Source organism: Pinus tabuliformis, chromosome 2_2 (assembly GCF_031772625.1).
Source record: "Pinus tabuliformis cultivar Carrire ecotype Pingquan chromosome 2_2, CPIR1, whole genome shotgun sequence".
Lineage (NCBI taxonomy): Eukaryota > Viridiplantae > Streptophyta > Pinopsida > Pinales > Pinaceae > Pinus > Pinus tabuliformis.
The window spans coordinates 481,414,555-481,424,851 of record NC_142300.1 but is presented as its reverse complement, the minus strand read 5'-3'; the positions used below and the strand labels follow the sequence as shown (position 1 = coordinate 481,424,851).

The 10,297-nt window shown below is 37.0% G+C and overlaps 1 long non-coding RNA gene across 1 annotated transcript; it reads right to left on the bottom strand.

Moving 5' to 3' along the window:
- Positions 1–683: 683 nt before the first annotated feature.
- Positions 684–3,924, bottom strand: LOC149193438 (uncharacterized). Its single transcript, XR_016254446.1, has 2 exons — positions 3,406–3,924; positions 684–1,333 (listed from the first exon to the last, which is right to left on the bottom strand). It is a non-coding gene; the product is annotated as an uncharacterized LOC149193438 (long non-coding RNA).
- Positions 3,925–10,297: the final 6,373 nt, after the last annotated feature.

The following is a 10,297-nucleotide window of genomic DNA, read 5'->3' as shown; positions in this document are numbered from 1 at the left end:
TACACATAGAATCACTCTCTTAAAAACTACAATATATTTACATTTTAAAATCACTCTCTAAAAACTACAATATATTTACATTTTAAAATATATCTATTCTATGATGAAATTTTTTTGGATTTTTCTTTCTTTCCCTTTAAATTAATCACATCAATATCTTTATTTAAAAAATAATGTTAAAAATAACCCAAAAATATAATCACATCAATATCTTTATTTAAAAAATAATATTAAAAAAACAACCCAAATAATTATCAAATATTTAATTTAATAAATATTATAAAAACAATATATATATGAAATGTTTTTATAATATTTATTAAAGTTTTATTATATATATATATAGATATAAACATTTTATATATATATATATATATATATATAATTTTATTTTATTTTATTTTAAATAACTAATTACAATAAAACCAATTTAACTCAAAAGTAATTCCAATATAATATAATATGCAACAAGTATCATAATCTGCGATTAACATTTACCGTAACCATGCTCCAGAAGGCATTTCTTTTTTATGCAAGATAACATGAAACCCCACTCAAACGACCCTGCATAGTTCAATCCTCCCTAATTTTTCATGCCATCATGATAAACCCAGGTTTCACAGGAGTTCATCAATGTACATGAATCCCGGTTTCACAGAAGTTCTCTTCATTTTGAATTTGCGCTGAACGAAAGCCCGTAGCTTCCAGCCCGTAGAGGAAGCTGACCAAATCACATAATCGATGGACGCTGGGGTGGGTGATAAAAGTACGGAAGTGGAGGCTTTTTGTCCTTCAGAAAGGCCATCAAATCTGATCCAACTGTATCTCTGTCCAACTGGACCGCTGAAAACTCAGAGAACACATGCTCATGGTATGGTATTTGGTGAATAAAACACCGCTAAAATAGTGGTTTCGATCATGTCCCCAAAATGAGGGATGGAAGGTAACCTTCCGCCATCTCTTGGCAAGCAAACTCTCCCTATTGCACACTTTGAAAATTTCCCATCACTTTTTCTATCAGAAAAATTTCATCAGCTTGCTGGGAATACTGTGAAAACCGCTTAGAATACCTGAACTCAGCTTTAACTCGCTACTGGGTTCTTTTCCAAAAGCAACCTCTAATCTACAAACTCACATGGATAATTTATAGAGCCTGAGAAACTGCTCCAGGGTCGTAAATTCAACGATCTCACTGAGTTCCCATGAGATTGCTACTGGTATCTATATGTGAGAGTATACTCTGATATTTTGATGTCTGAAGTATGAAGATCAGTTCGATGTTTGGATGGTGTTCTTCCAATGAAAATGCATCCATTTCAAATCCCAGAAGCCTCTGCACATTCAATGGTATTTTTCACAGAATTTATCAGTTGATAAATTTAACATGTTTGTAATGAATTGAAGAATGGAACTCCCAATATTATTTTAAGTGACTTTCAAATCATAAAAAAATACAGTGTCCAGTAAGATCACCTGTCCATCAATATAATTGGTCAGGAAAGCATAAAAAGTTACTAGAATGGAACCAGGATATACTAGAAAGTTCCAAGAATGAGACCATAGGTTCAGTGATAGCGTTTCTGTCCATAGAATATCAAATTGAGGTTCCATCCAAATCAGAGGGTTTGTCTCCATACAATATGAATGTGAGGTTCCAGCCATATCAAACTGAGGTTCCATCCAAATCAGTTGGAGGGTTTGTGTCCATACAATATGAAAGTGAGGTTCCAGCCAAATCAGTTAGAGGGTTTCTGTCCATACAATATGAAAGTGAGGTTCCAGCCAACTCAGTCGGGGTTTATGTGTCCATACAATATGATTGGTCAGGAAAGCCTAAAAAGTTACTAGAATGGAACCAGGAAATCAGTTAGAGGGTTTCTGTCCATACAATATGAAAGTGAGGTTCCAGCCAACTCAGTCGGGGTTTATGTGTCCATACAATATGATTGGTCAGGAAAGCCTAAAAAGTTACTAGAATGGAACCAGGAAATACTAGAAAGTTCCAAGAATGAGACCACAGGTTCAGTTATAGGGTTTCTGTCCATACAATACCAAATTGAGGTTCCATCCAAATCAGTTGGAGGGTTTGTGTCCATATCCAAGAATGAGACCATAGTTTCAGTTATAGGGTTTCTGTCCATACAATATCAAATTGAGGTTCCATCCAAATCAGTTGAAGGGTTTGTGTCCATACAATATGAAAGTGAGGTTCCAGCCATATCAAACTGAGGTTCCATCCAAATCAGTTGGAGGGTTTGTGTCCATACAATATGAAAGTGAGGTTCCAGCCATATTGGAGGGTTTGTGTCCATACAATATGAAAGTGAGGTTCCAGCGCTATCAAACTGAGGTTCCATCCAAATCAGTTGGAGGGTTTGTGTCCATGCAATATGAAAGTGAGGTTCCAGCCAAATCAGTTAGAGGGTTTCTGTCCATACAATATGAAAGTGAGGTTCCAGCCAACTCAGTCGGGGTTTATGTGTCCATACAATATGAAACTGAGGTTGCAGCCAAATCAGTTAGGGTTTATGTGTCCATACAATATCAAACTGCTATAGCACCACGCAATTGGCAATAACTTCACAGATCTGATAGATCTGATCGTTGAAGTGAAACAAACCCACTAATTCTTTTAAGTGAAGTGAAACAAACCCACTGTGGCTGCTTTCTGGTAGATCTGATCGTTGAAGTGAAACAAACCCACTAATTCTTTTAAGGTCTCCTAGAAATATTGTTAAGCAAGAGACTTTTGAGAACTGACCTATTGTATGTGGGATATTCAAGCAAGTACCTTGTTTGAATGCAAATAAAATTTAGACATTTCCAGTGAATCCTGAAGCGTCCTGAAGCGTAACTTAGGTAAGTTATTCAAGCTTGCTCAAATTGGGCATGGCTTCAGCGACCTTCTAGTGAGACTACTTGCACTTAGATTTGTGAAGGGTCAAGTTACCCAAATTCATAGGGGCTTCAGATATATTATTACCAGTCGGCCTATTTCGACTTAAAGTTGACACAAATTGGCAATAGCTGTATGTTGTGCTTATTTTCCCACCTTAACTTCAGATCTGTTATTTCCCCTGTTGCAATAAATCAATATTGGCTATTTACAAATATAGATTTGGGGTTGAGATGAGCCTGTTATTTGTATCAAATTCCTAAACCAACGAGCAAATGGGAGAAGATGAATTCCACTCAGACCATTCAAACATTATTAGTCCCGTTGAATTTAGATCAACTACAGGTGTCTGGAACTAGACAATGATTTTGCAAAACCCCATAGTGGGTCAAAGTTGAGGTCATGTATTCCTAGAAGCTTTAAGCTACCAACTCTATGAAATTGTCTCTATCAAAAAGTCGAGAGATTCAAAGTGTACAATAACCAGAGGTTATCAGGTGAAACAGTACCTTGATGAAGACTACGTCAAGCACTCCTTTATATTAAGTTTTCTGCACCAAAGACCATTCCACGAGCATATGTTCTCTGAGCTAAGCGGCCCAGTTGGATAGTTATCCAGTTAGATCAGATTTGATCACCCTTGTGAAGGACAGAAGAGACTACACGTCCCTACTTTTATTCCACGCGCCCGCGTCAGTCCACGAGCTTCCTCGAACAAACAAAAAAATCGAAATGAGGGACTTCCACCCAGGTAGGGTCATAGAGATTATCATAAGCACGATCCTCTGTATGATGCAAAATATGGGTGCAGGAGTTAGTGTTGGGGTCTGCTGTGGTTGCAATGACCACAAGCCACACCAAACACGCAGCATCAGAAGAATGGCTTCATGATCAATCCACTTCTTCCGGTAGGACTTCACCGTTCTTAAAGCCGCTGAGTTGCGCTCCTTCCTTTGTCCATATATACAGAGGACTCTGACCCCACCCAGAAACCATTGGTCCATATTCACATGGACCAGGTGGAAGCATTAACAGATTCAATTGACCCAAAGTTGGGAGCAGTGATGACTTTAGGTGAATAATTTATATGATTCTTAACAGCTGGAAGGTATTGGAAGACTTGGGTTGAGACGAAGTTTGGCGAAATGGTGATATTAGGTGAGAATTTGGTGAAATGGGATGTTTGGGGAACATTTAATTACTAGTAATTTTTAAGTTTGATTTTTTAAGAAAGTTTTATGGTTAATTTTTTTGATTTAATTTGTTCAGAATGTTATGAAATTTATTGAAATTATATATTAAAGAAAATTAGTTTAAATATGACAATTCAAGATTAGGTCATAATTTTTTTTTTTAATTTAATCAAATATTTATTAACAAATTCTAAAAAAATCACACTTAAAAATTATTTTTATTAATTATATTATTATACTACCACACAAAAAAGTGTTACATAAAAATCCAAAAAGTATGGTGTAAAGGTGTAATTCAGAGTTTGGTGAAATAGCCTAGTCTTGAAAAAGTGTGGTGTAATGGTGGCATTTAGAGTTTGGTGAAATGTCCTGGTCTTCATAAAAGAATTAGGTCGAGGTGTAATGGTGACATTTAGAGTTTCGTGAAACGGCAAGGTCTTCATAAAAGAATCAGGTTGGGGTGAGGTCGGGTTTTTAAATTTCTATGAAAACTAAACATTATATAAATTAATTAATTTATAAATAATAATGTTGCATCAGAATTATTATCATTACAATCATATTCATAAGAAAACTGATTATTCTCCGCTTGCAACACCATGCCAATGTTATTAATTTTTGTCTCATGCATCTTGGATATAAACCACACTAAATTATATATCAAATCCACCAAATGCACATAATAAAAGGTGTGATATAAATTCATAAACATTAGAGTATATATAAAATCTAGTAAATACATATGATAAAGGGTATGGTAGTAGAATTCGCGTCCATGGATTTTCAAATACCAGAGCTTGAGTCTTAAGAGCATGATGAGTTTAGGTGAATATTCCATATGATTTGTAACAATTGGAAGTCATTGGGAGACTCGTGTTGAGCCAAAGTTTGGTGAAATGGGGATGTTATGTGACAACTTAATTATTGACTAAGCCGTTATACCCGCACACGAAGAAAAAGTGACATAGGAATCGAGAAAGTGTGGTGTAATGGTGACATTGAGAGTGTGATGAAAGGGTTTGGTTTTATTAAATAATTAGGTTGTGTTTAGGTTGGGTTTATAAATTTGGATGGAAACGTAATTTTATATAAATTAATTAAGTTATATTTAATAAAAATAAAATAGTGAAAATGAAAATATTTTTAGGACCCGAGTTATGAGAAGGGATAAAAGGAGTGATGGCATTTGTGCTTAGGGCTAGTTCCAGGTTTGTATTTATTGTCATGAGTCATAAATCTGATCTATGCACCAAGCGCAAGTTACGGATCATGACTATGGTATCTAGTATCATACCAGTTGATGGAAGATGGGAGATCAAGGTTTTCTTTGTGGCGGAAGGAATGAGTTTCATCTCGGGATGCCTTTGATCTCAGAGGATAAGTGGAGATGCAAATATTCAAATCTCCCTAGTGAATGGGTTCCTCGTGATAAGAAATCACAGAGGAGTAAGGTTGACACATAGATCAGGTTTCGATTTGTGGCCACCGTTGACGAGGATGTTTCTAGTCAAAGGACCAAGCTCATCTCCTATGTTGATGAAAGGGCGGTGACTCTTTCTTTTGAGTTCAATGAAGTTGACGGATTTATGAAGGTGTTGGCATATCTGATTTCTTACATGGCAACTTCATGCAGATTCAATCATGTAATTGTAGATCTACACTTTCCCATAATGGATCTCATCACAACTTCATGTGGATCCAGTCCTCCAATTATAGATCTACATCTTCCCATTGTGGATTTTTTTGTAGAGGAGTGGTTCATATGGGAGAAAAAGTTCCAAGAAAAAGGTTGTTGAGATCAAATCTATGCCCCTCGTCTTCAGATCTGCTACGTTGGCCTAAATTTGGAGGAAAACCATGTAGAAAGGATTCCTCAAATACCAAATCTAAATCCATTAATTATAGATATGTATAAGTCCTTACGGATCCCTTCACTAGTTATGCATTGGAAAATGGCATCAAAAGTGAAGGGGTATCTTGAGGGTTGTAAACCAGATCTAACTATGGAAGATTTTATCCATATTTTTGTTAAATCCCTGAATGGGAAAGCAACTCCTATGAAAGTATGGGCTAGAGATCAGATCCAAACTCTCAAGTGGAAGATACAAAATTTGATGGGTATTCCTACAATCTTCCAAAGCCTTTTTTAAGTAGGGAAATTATAGCAAGAGCACAACAAGCTACAAGATTGTGGAATTGAATGAGATTCAACTATTATCCTTAATATGAGATTACTTGGAGGATGTCCTGGATCTAGCTCCAAAGCTCCAATTTCTTTCAAAGATGTGGTTAAAGGAAGATCTAATCCACACAAAAAATCAGATATCCCCCCAAATAACCCTGATCCCTATATTGTGGAACAAATGAACCAGGTGCCAACATTGATAATAAATCTGCCAGAGGTCAATAAGCTCTATCTTGAGTTCCATTCAAAAGTAGTAATATGCATATTTAATGGTTTCTGGACAAAGACAGAGGATTTACATCAATGGATATATTTTAGCCAAGAGGCCATTAAGCTGAAGCACATTTGACTGTTATTATTATGATGTATTTGTCACCTTTTGAATGATAATGAGAAGTTCTGTTTTGATCCAACACTAAGTTGACTCAGAGGCCTGAAGCTCTTGGGTTAGGGCCCAACCCTAGCAGCAGAAGTTCCTCTCTTGTATCTATATTCTTAGGCTATAATGTTGATTAGTTGTTGCAATTTATTCATGTCTCTTTTAGCTTAAAATATTGTTTGAGTTGTTGGTTTATTCATGCTTCCATTAGCTTGGAGGATAAATTAGTTGTTGCAGTGCAATAGAGTAAAATACATCAGAAAGCTTGTGATAGTGACCCCTATCTCATCTCCCTCATGGGATCATGACAAGAGGACCCCACTCTCACAACCCAAAAACAAAGTTTGATTTCTTGTTAATTGCATAAATCAAGTTGTAGCATTAGTTAGATAGTTTTTTATGATTTCTTGGAAAGAGTTACACTTGTTATTTTGCTTCTCCTGATTGCTATAGTTTAGAAGATATTTGATTTCATCAATTAAGTTCTTAGCAGCAGTTAGATTAGCTTTTCCAAATTCAATTCATCTTTTCCATATTAACATAAAACAATTTGTAAATGAAAAGTAGTAAGTGCGGGTGTTATGCTAGGATTGTTGATCTGCACGAAAGGATCCTTTCCACTAACTCCATTTAGGTCCTCTCCCCCTTCTGTTGACGCATGTCAACCCATGTTCCAAACCTCTATTTCTAGGTCATTGTGAACAAGCGATCTTAGCCAAACTCGACCTTCTTGAAGTAATGGGCTTGGGAAAGGTTTAATATCACCTTCCCCACATTGTCCCCAACTATCATACACCCTTCCAACACTTCATATCACCATTCTTACTCTCCAAAACCTCTCAGCCAACTTCCTGTAGCATTTTAGGATATCTTGTAGCAGTACAGGACATCTTGTAGCTCACTTGTAGCAGCCTATTTTGACCTGCAATGATAGCTTAGCTTAGTTTAGGAGTAGTTACGCCCCTCAGCTTGGACTCCATGACCATAAGTGCCACCTAGAACAGTTATTTCATTCCTTTTCCTTCGTGCAAGATCAGATAGCATTAGTACTTTGATTTTTGAATTTAACAATTAGAACTTTATTTACTCTACAACTGTGAATTAGATAGTCAATGCATGCATTCTTGAACTATGAAATGGTAGAATAATCTTCTGTTTTCAAGCAACCCTGATAGCTAGATGATTGAGTGCAAGCTAACATAGTTTCCTTTCTGCAAAGTAGCGTAAGATTGGTGTCATTTCATAGCATTTACAAGTTGACAACTTTCATCTTTTGAGTGTAAAAGCATTTGCTTTCTCTGCACTAGGACTAGACTTCACATTCTTCTTTCATTAGTTAGGCTCCTTTCAGTTTAGTAAAGAAATGGTATGGAACCCTAATGATCTAGTGACCCAGATGAGGGTGGCATGAGTAGAATAATGCATCTACTGTGTATATAGCACTGTCACCTCTAATTTTGTATGAACCCCCGGGTTGAGAAAGTAAAGTTGGTAGCTTTAGGAGTTGCAGCATTCTTGTTGCAATATTAGGGCTCATCACTTTTTGGTTTCGTTGTCGGGGAGGTGTCTAGGTAGATGTAATTCCGCTTTTCTTTTTTGTTTTGCATTCAGTAGGTAGATGTTATTCTTATTTTCCTTTTTGTTTTTCTATTGATTTTGAAAAACACATAAAATAAAATATCTTTCATGCCTCATAGGAGTAGATACACTTTAGGGAAATTCTTGCCAAATACCTCACACCATCAAACAATCAACCTTCACTCTTCTTCGATAACTGTCAATTTCCCTCTATGACTGTAGGGGAGTTAGAGGACCCCTTAGGTGAACAACCTGAGATATTTGAAGAGCCTATTAGGGAAGAAGAAGAATAAACCATTCCACATACTCACACGATGGTTGAAAACATAAATGAGGGTGATTTTCCCATCAGGGAAACTAATGGAGATGCTAGGATGAAAAACATTAGCCCTTCTTCCCTTCCTCACTTCCATGGCTTAACCTCAGAGGACCATGATACCTTTTGTTTAAGTTTTATATTATGTGTAGAAATTATGATTATACCTTTGATGACTAGAAGTTGAATTTGTTCCCATCCACCCTTAAGGATGCAACTTTATGCTCGTTCATGGGTCTACCCGGGGATAACTTCACTACCTAGACTCAAATGAGGAAATACTTTAACAAAAAGTATAAGGACTATTGTAGGTCCAAGGACACCAAGAGGAAATATTTAGGATGACTCTTGGACCAAATGAATCCCTGGAATACTATGAGGAAACGTTCCAACTCAGTTGTAAAAGGGTCAAATGCACCCTTGATCCTAAATCACTCAAGTTTCTCCTTCTTAGAGGAATTAGGGAGGACATACTGGAAACCCTAAACATGATGTCTGGAGGGGACATTTATCATTTATCATAGGACAACACCAAGACAATATTCAAAAACCATTCTAGGGTTGCTAGGATGAAGGGTAGGTCTAGTCAATCTCTCGTCAGTTCCTCTTCCTCCAACACATCTATCAAGAATGCAAATGGACACCATGCAAGTGAAGAGGAAGCAAATAGATCCTTATCTATCTTTTTCCCTAAATGCACTAGAAGGCACCCTAGAAATTAATGTCCACTAAATGTTATAGAGATGTGCTCGGTCTGTGAGGAAAACCATTCCACAGATATGTGCCCTTCCTTGCCTGGATTGAAAGTTGTATACCAAGGGGTAGAAGGTGGGGATAAACAACTATGTTACATCAATCAAAGGAACCTCAAGGACCTTGGCCATACCAGTAGGGCATGAAGGTGCATCCTATTTCTATTACCATCCCAACCAGAAATGCACCCTTGGTATTATCCTACTCATCCCTCATGGTCCACACCTTCTCCTTGGCCTTATGCACCTTAGTATCCACCCCAACCTGCCTATCAACCATTTCAGCCATATGCTTCTACACATCCTAGAGGAATCCCCCATCATAAGGTTGGAGGCCTCAATTCAACCAACCCCCTGCTTTATTTTCTCCACCTCCATCTCAACCACAACTCATTCATCCTACTCCACCTAAGCAAACCCTAGATGTCTGCTCAACCAAATCTGAACCCAAAAAACAAGTAGACACAATAGGTCTATAATGGAGAGACATATTACCTTGCCTATGTTTTGAAGATTAAAGAAATCAACCTCGAGTCTGGAAGAGTGCTCCCATATAACCAACCTCCATCTCCCCCTAAAGAGATTGAAGAGGAAAAGGAAGAGAGTGTTCCTCAAGCCAATCCACCCCATTTTCCTGAAGGATTGATCCATTCTAACCAGCACACCCCAGAAAAGACTTAACTTTTGGGAGAATTGAAAATTTTGTGTTAAAATCCCACTCCTCAAAGCTATCAAGGATGTTCCCAACTACAACAAGCTTATAAAGGAGACATGTTTCAAAACATCCTAGAGGAGAAATAAAGACAACCCCTACCATCAATGTCATTGGTCAATTTTCTGATCTAATGGCTAGGAGAGTGATTTTACAAACCAAAGTATCTAGACCTTGGAAGTCTTGTGGTAGATGTGCACATTGATGGCATCATTGTCCCCCAATACCTTTACTGATCTTGGGTTGCCATAAATGTGATGACTAAGGAGACTATGCTTAAGTTAAA